Source organism: Microcaecilia unicolor, chromosome 1, assembly GCF_901765095.1.
Source record: "Microcaecilia unicolor chromosome 1, aMicUni1.1, whole genome shotgun sequence".
NCBI lineage: Eukaryota > Metazoa > Chordata > Amphibia > Gymnophiona > Siphonopidae > Microcaecilia > Microcaecilia unicolor.
Window position 1 is genome coordinate 593,942,901 of NC_044031.1, and position 13,226 is coordinate 593,956,126.

Sequence of the window (13,226 nt, forward strand, 5' to 3'; positions counted from 1 at the left end):
TTGTATCTGTTGCATAGTGCATGGGGAGATAATGTAATGTATCTATCTCAGTGGTCTTGAGAAGGAACAGTGGTTTCGATTAAGCATTGTTATGGGCTCAACAAATATATGGTTAGTACTCTGTTTGCAGGCTGTTTTAGGTTGTAGGTATTCAGAATCCTTAAACAGGTCGGAATTCCTGGACCTTACTATTACTCATCATTAGCATCCAATCACGAGCACTAAAAAGTGGATAGCAAGTATGAGGTTGCCTCATACAGCAAAAAGGGTCAATCCTAGGAAAATTTATATTAACAAAGGTCATGCATGGAACTTGACATATGCATAATGATCTGGAAGTATGGGAAGCATTTTATATATCCGTTACCCCACTTGGAGCTTAGTCAAACCTACAGAAAGACATGCAGCTTAAGTAAGCTTAAGTAAGCCTACACCAAAGTTAAACAATTGCATAACTGGTTGATACTAACAGGGTTTACACCTACATTATGATATCATAGCCAGTATTAGGGTTTGATGTTACCCTTGTATCTGAGCAATATCAACTTCAATTTAAATTACATAAACAGAAATAACGGGGAAACTCTTAGAAAAACAATTAGAACAATAAAGGAAATAATAGGAAAATAAAAATAAAACCTTTTCAATATATAGACAGGATTGCTGCTAAACTGAAAATAAAACAAAATATGAGTCTATAATGTCCATAAACAGCAACTGTAAATCTCAAATTGATTCTGAATTCTCTTTCATCGAACATGGTTGAGGCGGTGGAAGCGCTGAAGAATCTGGACGGAGATCTGGGTTTTCAGGCTGGCCTGCTGAAGGAAGTGGCCGGTCTTGTGATGGTTAGGCTGGTAACATCTGGTTCTGCGGCTGAGTAAACCCATATATCTTTCACATGGACCCAAAACTTGTGAGAAAACAGTGCTAATTAAGTGCAAAAGCAAAAGGGAAACCATAAGGGTACAATAACGAAAAGCCAACATAAATGGCAATAGTATATATGAAATTATATCTCCTGATTGATAGGGGTCAGAGCTTCAACTTCAACCCTCTTAATACTAGGAATTGGGGTTTGCATAATATATCCCCACTTCTGGCTTGCATAATGTGCAAGACAGATTGGTAATTATTACAAAGAGATGAACCAATAACAATGGTAAAGTTTATGGAACAAAAGAAAAGAGTACAAAAAACTAACAATAAAAATTGATTGTTCGAGTTATTGATGTATGGAGGGTCAAAAATATGGTGAACAAAAATAGGCAAAAGGCACGGAGAATGCGTTGCAATCTATGGCCAGTAGGTATGGAATCTTCACCTGCGATGACTAACATTCACCAAGGGTTGGGCCGTCAGCTGCAGGAGGCCAGCCGGACTTACGAGTTAGATGATTCAGAAAGAAGGGTAGCTTAGGAAATAGTCATAATCAAAGTAGAAGACTAATGTGCAGAAATTTAAAACTCATAACTAGTCCAGATGATGGAAGTATCTTCTGGAATCACGGTCGCTGTCTGTAGTAATAGAGAGCTCATACGTAAAGTGACATGTAGGTTCTGGAAAAGATGAGCCTGCAAAAATATTTAATACAGTAGAACATTTAAGAGCATAACCAAGAAGGTCTAAATTAATGACATCATTTGGACAAAAGAAAATTCTCATTGGAGGAGGTAGCGCCTTTTTTTCATGCCAGAGGTCAGTGGCAGAAGAAGTACCAAACTGGAATAGAGGCGGTAGATCAGGATTTGGATTAGCAGTCTTCATTCAACCTACAGAACTTAATAAATAGAGCTGATATATGAAGTAATATCTAGTAGTCAAATCTCAGTACAGGACCATTAGAAAGAAAAGTCAAAGAATGCATTGTTAGTTCCTTGGGGCACCAGTAGGTGGAGCATAGTCTCAATATATAAAATTACAAATTACCTGTAGGAATAAAAAAAATGTTCTCTGTAAATTAGATGTTGCTGGCACAGGAAGTCAGCAGAGTCTGAGGAAACATTGTGGTCAGAGTCTGCTCCAGGAAAATGCAGACTTTAACATGATATTTTAAAAGATAGAGAAAAGCCAATATCAGAAAAGAAAGATGTAAAAACTATATATTTCTATGAGGCCTCCTCACGTGACCTTTACAAGGTTTAAATAGGTCAAATGAAAAGGACAATAACCTATAGTCCTCTGTAATAGTTCACAGCCAATTTGGAAAATAAAAATTATATTAAATTTTAAACTGATCCTTTCTATGCTTTCACAATTTGGGCCCTAAATCATGACAGCATATCAAGATTCACATTCAGAGGGATAGCTAAAAATAAGCTTATATATTCCCAGGAATCAATTCACAATTTAGAGTATATTTGAAATACAGAGGAGGAGCCAATGTATAAGCAGGAGACAAGTAGGAGCATTTCTTAAAACATTTTAGTAGAATTCAAAAATCAAGGATATAATAACAATTTTTATTAATGCAATAAATGCATAAATTGACCAGTATGATATGTTCATATAGACCAGTATGATAAATGGAACAGCTTGTAAGCCTACATTCTAAATTGAATTCTAAATAAAGTAGCAAGGATAACACAGAATCACAGAAAAACCCATCTAGTTATTAAAAATCTGAAACACGTAATGAATTCCTGTATCATATACTGAGTCCAAAGCTTTTGTAAAATGAACTTAAAAGAAAATAAGAACTACAAGGGTTAATCTCTGTCATTCGGTCCTAAGGAAATCACGAAATAACGGTGTTTCCTGTGTCTAATTTGAGTTTACTGCTCACTGCAAGCATTGGATATTATGGTGACTGAAAATATGACTATACATCAGACAAAAACTGTAAGTTGAAGTTTTTATAATAATACTTCATGCTGGTGTAATTAGTCTTCATAGAATTAATACTTCAGGAGAGGAAAAGAGGAGAAGGTTATTACTTTATCTGCTACCAGAGGTACGGTTCTCAATAAAAAGGAAGTTGGCAATTGTAGCTAGTCTTATCTGAACATAGCTCTGAAATAATAGCAACCTGAATTTCTTTAGTTCGGATTTACCAGTTAGTTATGTTATGCAAGGGTTAATCTTTAAACCCTATTGAGAACCAAAAATGCTGGAACTCTATACAATAATATATCTTAAAACTATAAATCTTTAAGAGGCAGGGAAGGAAGTTTGAAAGTAGTAGATAAGACGTGAAAAGAAAAATTAAAACAGTTAATTAATTCTTACGGAACACATCCCCAATAAAGAGCCAGGAAGTGAACATCAGCACTAGTTATTTTAAACAACGTCACAAATAAACAGTGTTTTAGATGGCACATAATATAGAACCTTTCATAGTAAATATCTGTAATAATTATGCAATTTTCAAAGAACACATACACGGACGCACACCTAAAAAATTAAAACTAAAAAGTGCTTGCATTTCTGGTGAAAGCAATTTACCAGAAGTCAAAAACAATCAGGTATTTAACATCACGTCACAAATCAAACAAACATTGCTTAAATGAAATAATATACAATCCTGGAAAATAAACACTCCTTTGAGATTTACTACCACTGCAGTTGATAGGCAATCTCGCAGAGTAAAGCACTAATTTAAAACTAAAGAAATGATTCCTTAATAACTAGCTGGTTTAATATATGCCATTTATCACAGGACACACAGGAACATATAGACGTAAAATTAAAACTGTAACCTAATCCTGATACGTAGAAAACTTAAAGTTCAGAAGAGGAAGCAAGATATTTCTAAATGTAGTTCAAAACCTAGCATTGGAATTTTGCACGGTTAAGGAGTTGTTTAGGGTTTCAAAACAAAAAACATAAAAATAAATATTCCAGTAGCCAATCACAAGTCACAGCACACAGACAGAAAAGGAAAACCACACTCATACACAGACACAGTTATTGTCCCACATACAGAGGTGTCCCTGTGTATTGAGGACAAAATCTTAATCCTAAATTTGGTAAAAAATAAAACATTTAAATTAGAGCTAATCCAATAGGCCATGAAAGCTCAATAGCAACACATACAATAAATGAAAATATACTCACGATTCGTGCAATGTAATCTCCAGCGCAGAAAATCAATTGAGAAAGAGAACAGTTGGCGGGATCACTATGCCCTTCCGAACTCTCGGTGGCATAGGGAGGTCAACCGCAAAATAGAAAGGTTTGTTTCGGACGGAAAGTCCTTACCAGAGATCTGAATAGATGTCAGATTACCAGTATCTGGTGTTGGGTGCGGAGAGGAAGATATGATATAATGGGTAGTGAGCAACATCACCCAATATATATAATAACGGGACCTAGTGAGCAAGTGGTCTACAAATAAGTTTCAGACCTGTAACATGCTATAGAAAAATGAACTAGAGTAATAAAATATATATTGACCAGACCTAGAACCTGGTTCAAGGTCAGTGGTTCAAAAGGCAGCTTCAGGGATAACAAGGAGACCTAGAAATGATAATGTGCTAACAGGTTACAAAAACATGCGATGATTATCCTGATAGTAGAACATGCAGAGACATAACACATTCATACTCACGCATCTGCTAATGTACTCCAACAGAGGGACCCAAAATAAAAAGTACTAATTGGCGGAAAGCCCAATGCTTTTGCCGCATGTTAAATTAACAGACAAATAAAAGTCACAAAGGTGAAAGGAGAGTTTAGGAAAATTGTACAAGAGTGAGTAGTGTCAGCTATTATATATCTATACTAATCAATGTAAATAATTGTCCCTCAGGGTAGACTTCTAAGGACAGGAGTATACAGCTGCTTCTACTGTCCCCCAAGAGTATTCAACAGCTTCCATTGGCCACGAGTAAATCAGCTTCTCAAATGATAGAACCCCGAAAATGGGGGGTTGCTACTACCCCTAAAAGAATATAGGAAACGCGGAAGAAGGTTTCCCATAGTCGAAGGACAACGATCCAATGGGTCTCCACTGGGTAGGAGTCATCAGCTTCTACAACTAAACCCCCCATTGGATCCAGGTTAGGAGTCCTCAGCTTCTACGACTAACCTTCATAAAATTTTAAATGCCCAAGTCAACCTATACACAATCGTAACCAAAGTCTTAGACGTCTCTTTATTGTCCTCAGCGGTCATATGTACAAGCAACTCCTACGTGGGCAATAATGCCGAATCTGCAGGCCACTCCGAAAATGGAATAGAATTCTGCTCAAAATCTAATAATTGAGATACCGTCATCCATTGAATGGTCACCTTCGATGGGTGTAAGCCCCAGGCATCGGTATCAAACCCAATGGTTATAGCGTGACACTGGTAGAAAAGGAGGAAAAAAAAGGAATAAAAGTATGACATATCCCAGGGAAGAACCCCCCAAAACCAACATCAGAAGTGGTAAAATAAGCTCATCGGGGAAGGGACAGACATTAAAAAAAACCCATCAGTTGGAACACCCTAGGTAAAACAAAAAATGTGAAAAATTCCACGTTCATCATTCACTAGACAATACATTTTCTATTTAATAATTCATAAGAAGGGAACTAAAAAGCATTAAAATAAAACAGCCGACAGTAAGGAAGCCTACAATACCAGGACAATACAATACAAAATAAATTCATTCACACTGTTGTGCTGCATAAACAAGCATAAAAGTCTGAAAGAAGAGTGACACACGCTAAATAGGGAAGTAGGTGGGACTTAGAGAGGGAGAAAAAATTAATTTCGATGGACAAGCAGAGCAAACCAATGAATAAACGACTTAGCATGTTCCCCATATCAGAGGAAGAAAAAGCTATACAATGAAATCGGAATATAAGGTAAATGAACAAAAACCTGGAAAAGCAGACTGTAAATCATTATTATGGAACTTGCAATATTACACTGCAGAAACAAAGCCCATTCTAAACAAGCAACGATCCAGCGCTGCAACCGCAAAAATGAAACCGAAAACATTCAAACACTGCTGTTCGTGGGAGAGTGCACATACAAAGAACCTAGAGAACCGGCAACTTGATTATCAAAAGATAAGTGATTTAAAAGAATATGTACTATTACATATGAATGCCATTATGCATGCCAAGAAAATGTACCATAAAACAAGGTTAAACTTGCAGAAAACTGAATATATGATTGGACTGAAAACAATGCCGTACACCATTTATTTATAGAACGCGAACACAGTCTCGCAGCCTTAACTAAAATGAAAACCCCAGCTTCTCACAGTAAAGCTAATCAGTAGTTTACTATCTAACTTGCATCCTGAAAAGTTGCGGACAAGCAGTTCTACAGGAAATAAGCGCATATTAATCATGCCGTTCAGAAACAATGCCACAAGCTAAATCCTGGAGTCAAAAATAACATACTAACAAGGCTAAGGATACTGAGATTGCTTCTAAGTCATGTTATCATGAAACTACATTACGGATTGTCACGTCAATTATCCCTTCAGAGCTAAACAAATGCTGCATGTGTTTGTCCTAATCCAAGAACGGACTCACACAATTACAGTTCCCAATATTACATTGCAAATCCTACTACTTTTGATATGAGGGACAATTTTGGAGGGAGGAAAATAAAATTATGTAAGAGGAGAGCATCAGAGAGGAGGGCAGGGAGGTGTATCCAAAGTATGGAGCGTCACCAGTGGTTATGCCCCTGGCAACGCCCATAGTGGGAGGGTAAATGAGAAAAAGAAAAAGTATTATCAAAGCGGAAGATAGTGGCAGTCTGTCAAAAGTAGAGGCACAAAATGTTTCCAGTGCATAAACGGACAACAAGCACTCAAGGCATAAGATGTACTTGCAGAATAGAGACACGAGCTGACAATACTTAGAACTGGCAACAGACCTGTCACAGGGAATATTTATAGTCAGAGAAATAAATGACAAGATGGTATAGCAGAGAAATAGCGTGTGTATACGAGAAAGGTGCAAATGTAACGGAGTGACAGGCTAGAGCAGGGAACATAGCCAAAAGGAAAGGAAAGTGTTGTTGTAGTAACCAACGGAGGCAAATCAAGACGTTATTAAAGAAGATTATTAGAAAAGGGATTTAATGATAGATTCCAAAGTTTGAGATTAGTAGATACGAGAGGGAGAAAGTGCAGAGAAGAGGAAGGAAGTGGGCACCGCCCAAGCGAGAAAAGGGGAAGTGAAAAAAAATGTCGCAGTAGAAATAGAGATAAGATTTAGTATCGAGAACTCCTCTTTTAAGGGGAAAGAAGCAAACTTTTAAAACTTTATAACCACATTGTGGAACACGATAAGATCTACCAAGTTGTCTCTTGCAGCATAAAAAAAAAACCTGTCTCTGAGTTTCAACGAAACCGGGCAACAAATTAGATTGCCAAATAAAGCCTCTTAATTCTGAAAGTTTCAGAAACAGTTTTAGAAAGCGAAAACAGCAGTTTATAAATTGAGCCAAAAATTATGCCACATATGCCAGATAAATGGCATGCAGCAAAAATTAAACCTGGAAGAGCAGCTAAAGTGGCTACGGGGAACAAAGACGGAATACAGACCGGGACTTCTCAAGTGGAGATTTATAATATCATGAAAGTTTCAGATGGGGGTTTCCAAAACAGGCAGGCATAGAAATAAATGTGGTTTATCAAGTATAAAGCTGTATGACAGGAAGGAAAAAGGGGGGGGGGGAAAGTGCCCATACAGCCTGGCAGTAAGAGAAAAATAAGGTAGCAAGACTTACTACGCAGTTTTAAATGTGAAGCAGAGAGCATGAAAGGTAGAGGTTAAGTACCTCTCAGAGGTTTAAGTACAGCACAGAGGAAAGGAGCCCAGATCTCTATGAGGGACAGCAAACAATTGGAAGATAAAACAACAGAATTTTAGCCAAGAGCTATAAGTAACCCCCACTTTGACAAAAATTCTGGTAGCGTGTTTAAATCGAACGCTCGGGGTCACCAATGTTGAGAATTTAGGGGTCCCGAGCCCCCCCAAGAAGGCTAGAGTGACCTTAATCTGACTCCATCTCTAAATAACACTAGTACTGGGGTAATCAAGGAGTTATTGCCTCTAAGGGAGACGTTAGGTCTAAGGAAAAGATACCAGCCTTATGACAAACTGGATTTAGATTACAAGTTATACAATGCATTTATACTTACAGCCTTTGATCATTAAGTGAAGCCCACAAATCATCATTTGGAATGAGGAGTTTATTTGCTAAGGTATAAGTCAAATCAGTGATTGACAACAGGCATGTACAATCAATTCATTATAGGAATATAATAAGCTGCAAACAGGTGTTAATTATTTGCTAATCTTTTATAATTTCTTTTACCAATCAGAGGTTTTACAAGGGAAAGCAATTAGGTAATTTGTTAATTCTGCTGGACACATTGGTTTCCCTTGGAGAGAGAGTGCCAACCCTTTTCTCTCTAGCGTTAACCAGGAAAAGCCCTGATTTTTATAGGTGCCCTCAGGATATGGGTAATATGACAGTAGATATACCTGATTGGATCTATGCTAATGTCATGGTTGTCACTGATTGGCTCATGCTAATGAGTAGCTTCTATCTTGCTAACATGGTTTTGTCTTTAGCTCGCTTGATCACAAATCTTAAGCAAGACCCTGCTCACAGGAAAGTCTCCCTCCTCTCTTGGACAGCTAGTTCCCTATTTTCTCTGCACCTGGCATGACTCACTCATTGCTCAACTTGTTTTTCTAACTTACATTAGAGAAAATTCCACTTTGTAACAGATACGGGCTTCCATCTTGTGCTGAAATCCTCCATTTTGTTTCCATATCTATTAACTTAACTTTTAGGCCTCAATCCGGGCTACAAACTAGGCCATACTTTTCCAGTAAGCTCCCAGTTATGTCAGCCATCAGATTTCTGACTCAGCCAAGGTCTGTAATGGCCTGAGCTCTATGACTGGGCCCACCACCATTCCAGTGGGGGGGTCTCTGGCTGTATCATAATTATACACACCCCTCCCCCCCCACTCGCATGAATGCAGTTGGAGGATTTCTGTACAGTTTAGAGCAGGGGTGGGCAACCACAGTCCTCGAGGGTCACAACCCAGGTGGATTTTCAAGATTTCCATAATGAATATACATAAGATTGTATACAAATTGATCTTATGCATATTTTATTGTGGAAATCTTGAAACCCCAAGTGGGTTGTGGCCCTCAAGGACCATGGTTGCCCATCCCTGGCTTGGAGGGAACATTTCATGAATGCAACTTATCTTGAGGTACAACTGAAAAAGTCTTTAGCTGTATACAAAAATTCATTCCCTAATCTGGTTAAAGCACCATCCCCCTTGCCATATAAGAGGAGTTATCTTAGATCACACTCATCTAAGTTCCCAGGTGCCATGGGCTTAGGAACATATTGAAACTGGGTGTTTCATGGCTTCCTAATGATCCATGTTCCTTTGTGAACCATTTGCTTCTGCAGTGTGTGGTGTAGCAATGATATCATCAACTGGCATTCATTTGTTTTTTCAAGACTGGCTGATTCAGTGCTGGTTTTTACCACACTGCATGCCTGAACACCCAAGCCCATGCCAGATGTGAAGCTAAAAGCCAGCCAGAACAAAAACAAAACTGGAGTCAGCTCAGCTGGCAAACTACTCTGGAAACTTGATCTATCAGTTAAATGTGTCTTGTGTGAAGTAGTTACTTCCTTTCCTTTGTTCTGTAACTTATCTGTATTAATTTTACCATCATATAGCCAAGAACAACATTTGTATAATAAAGCATGCACCACAGGAAACTCTTATACAATGATAATAATAATATGCTCTAGGGAATAAGCCCAGTGCACATTAGTCCATAATTATAGAGAGGAATCCAAAAGCAGAATAATTAGATGTTACCTTAATTCTACCTCACAGATGACTATTATTCATGCCTTTTATGCTCTCTAGATTAGATTATTGTAATATTCCCTTCAATGCATTCAACAGCGCTAAATACTCCAATAAACTTCTTTCGCACAAGACATTTTGACACGTTACTCCACTTTTAATTCACAATCACTGGCTTCCAATTCTGTTTTTTTTCAATTGTCCCTTCCTATATAGTCCCACTGATCACCTTGCATGTCTCCTCTTGTCCTTTGCACAACATATTTCCATCTCAATATCCCATCTGCTCTTCAGCCCCACTTAGAATCTACACATACAGCGTTTTCTCATGCAGCCTCCTCTCTTTGCAATTATTTCCAATCTCTGTCCACTCTGAATGGCTATGGCCTAAGTTTAGAATAGCCCTCAAAACTCTCCTTTTTACCAGACTTTGGCTACTCACAGCTAGTCATGGCCCTACAAACCACAGTGCCTGAAGAATTCCTTTTCTGTCATTTTATTGATATTCCATTTCATCCTTAAGTTTATTGTGATTTTATTGTAAAACGCTTTGGTGGCTGTCTAATAATATGGTATCAAATTGAATAAACATAAAAATTAAAGTAAAAAAAAAACAGGAAAGTAAAAGGAGTAGTAACCAGATAGCATCTAACAATTATTGGAGTTAACGCTGGAGTTTTAACTTTAGGCCATAACCAATGATGTTTCTTCAGCTGAAGTGACATCTAAGATTATCTTTATATTCAGAAAACCAGGAGCTAGGATGGATATTTAAATTATAAGATGTTTTAGCAAAAAGCACATAAGAATAGCCTTACTGGGTCAGGCCAATGGTTCATCTAGCTCAGTAGCCTGCTTCCAACAGTGACCAATCCAGGTCACAAGTACCTGGCAGAAACCCAGTTAGTAGCAACATTTCATGCTACCAGTCCCGGGGCGGGGCGGGGCAGGGCGTCTCTCCCCCCCCCCCCCCCCCCCATGTCCATTTCAACAACAGACTATGGACTTTTTCTCCAGGCACTTGTCCAAAATTTTTCTTTTTTTTGTTTAGCAATTTGCCGAGCGCATTCTGTAATGAATTGTGCCTAAATTCAATTCACACAGTTCAAAGGGGGTGTGGCTATGGGAAGTTAAATGGGAATTTTGTGGGCTTTCCAAAATTTACACATGTAATTTCAGAATATGGCCCAGTCTGCCTAAATCTAAATGCAGGGATTTACACCACGTTTTAATCAACGTGGTGTAAATGGAGGCATGTAGTGTTAAGTTCTTGGATATATACTGAGCCTAAATCTAGGCGCCGCTTATAGAATTTGCTTAGGCGGAAATGTTTACCAAGCTGATTTTTTAGGCACCTTATATAGAATCTGGCCCATAATGGGTTTTGTGGTAGAAAGCATAGGGAGAGGAATTCCCAGCAGGAAAAAGGAGTTCACAGTGCCTCTGTATAAGTCTCTGGTGAGACCTTAGAGTATTGTGTACAATTCTGGAGCCCACCTTCAAAAGGGATGGAGTCTGTTGGTGGAGGTGTACATTGTACTTATGAAGGCCTGAACCAAGCAGTTTCAGTGCTGCTAAGTATCTAATTTCTAAGAATTAATGTACAGACGATGAGAAGTGGAAATTTCTCTTTTTTCTGTAAATTACAATGATATTAAGCAGGCCAGGTGAAGCAAGTACCCCACCTCTTCCCCCCACCTTCCTCTGACCAAGCAAGTGAAAGACAATGAGCTCCTGCCATTTGTTGTCCATTTGCTGTTCACATGAATGTGTGTATTAGCCTTTGAGAGACTTTTAGGATGCAGATCAAAGGAAGTTCCAGGTGTAGGGGGCAGGGTTGACAGAGGAGAGAGAGATAGAAATCCTGTAATAAGGACTGGATAAGAAAACATTATTGCAGAAGGGGGAGAATCTCTCCCTTTGAATATGGCCAAGAGACAGAATTCTTTCCCATGCGAAACAGAACTTTTTCCCGTGCCCTTGGAAGTAAGGCTAATATATCCAGGACAGAATTACCCTTTTACAACCACAATCAGGTAACACCTTATTTCCTTCTCTGCCTAGAACAATTCAAACACTATCTCCCTGGTCCCTGGAGTCAAAAGCAATAGTTCTATTGACAAGAGAAACATAACACCTCTATAACAACTCTATAAGGAAACAATAATTAACCTTTTTCTCCTCTTTCAGAATAGGAGAAAATACTAATTAAAGGTTTAAGAAAGGTATGTCCAAGACACTTGGACAGCAGACCAAATGCATCCTCAAAAGGAAATAGAAACAGATGCTATATATTTTTTTTATTGTCAGGAGATCCTGCCTGAATATGGGATGCTAATTAAGGGGGGGCAAGAAGAAACCCTTCCCCCCCCTTCCTGTGCTCCTCTGGTATTGAAAGGGAAAAGAAATCCTATATAATATCTCTCTGCCAGACAGGAGGCAGGTCAGTGTGCAGTGCTCCTGTCTCATGCCAGAGAACTGGGAGTCTGCCCTGGCCAACTTTTCATTTGTAATTTCTATTTCTGTAATATGTTCTTATTTCTACCATATCCTAGACTATTCCTATGTCTATATTCTTAATTTTTTTTATCCTAATCTCTGGATAATTAAATAAACCAGTGTTAACCCCGAGAAGCGCTTCTCTGGTCCTTTTTTTCTTTATTTCAGTCTAAATAAGTTTTATCCGCTGTCCAGCTCTTAAGATAACGATTGGGAGGAATTGGATTGTGTAAGTAGTGTGGACCGTAATTAGAGACTCTGGAGGCCACACGAACAAGCACAAACAAAGTGGTGTTTCTGCTCCGGTTAAACCTGAGTGGACTTTGACCGCCCTGCAGCATTGGACCAGAGTCGGCCGTCTGCTAACAAGTGCATGTGTTGCAACGGCTAATATCCAGTGAGTGGGCCTCGACAAGCAATCGACCAAAGGAAAAGTGTTTGGATCTTAAGAAACGGTAAACTACCGGCGAGGCGCAACCGGTAGGCGAATAGTGATAGGCGAACGGTGAGAAGTGAGAAGACAGCGTGGTAAGTACGTCATTTCATTTTGTGGGGATTGTTTTTGTATTCTTTTATTTGTGCTTTCTTTCTTTCTTTCTCTCTCTCTCTCTTCATTCTAAGACTTCAGATTAGAATCTGTTTAGTTGTAGTTATGCAGACTGCATTGGAGCAGGTGTCCATGGCAGTGCCAGCCTACAGAAACAAAATTTTAAAGTACCACCAGAAATGGGTTAATGGAACTAAAAATCTTGAGCATCATGTGGCCTCAGTCAGGAAGTTTTGACAAAGAGATTTTAAAAGCTTTAAGGTTGTGGATAGAATGTACTAAGACAAAAAAATATAGCAGGGAGAGACATTTAAATTTGTGGAGACTAAAGAAGGCCGGCGAGGTGCATGCCGAGCAGCCGCCAATAACATGGCG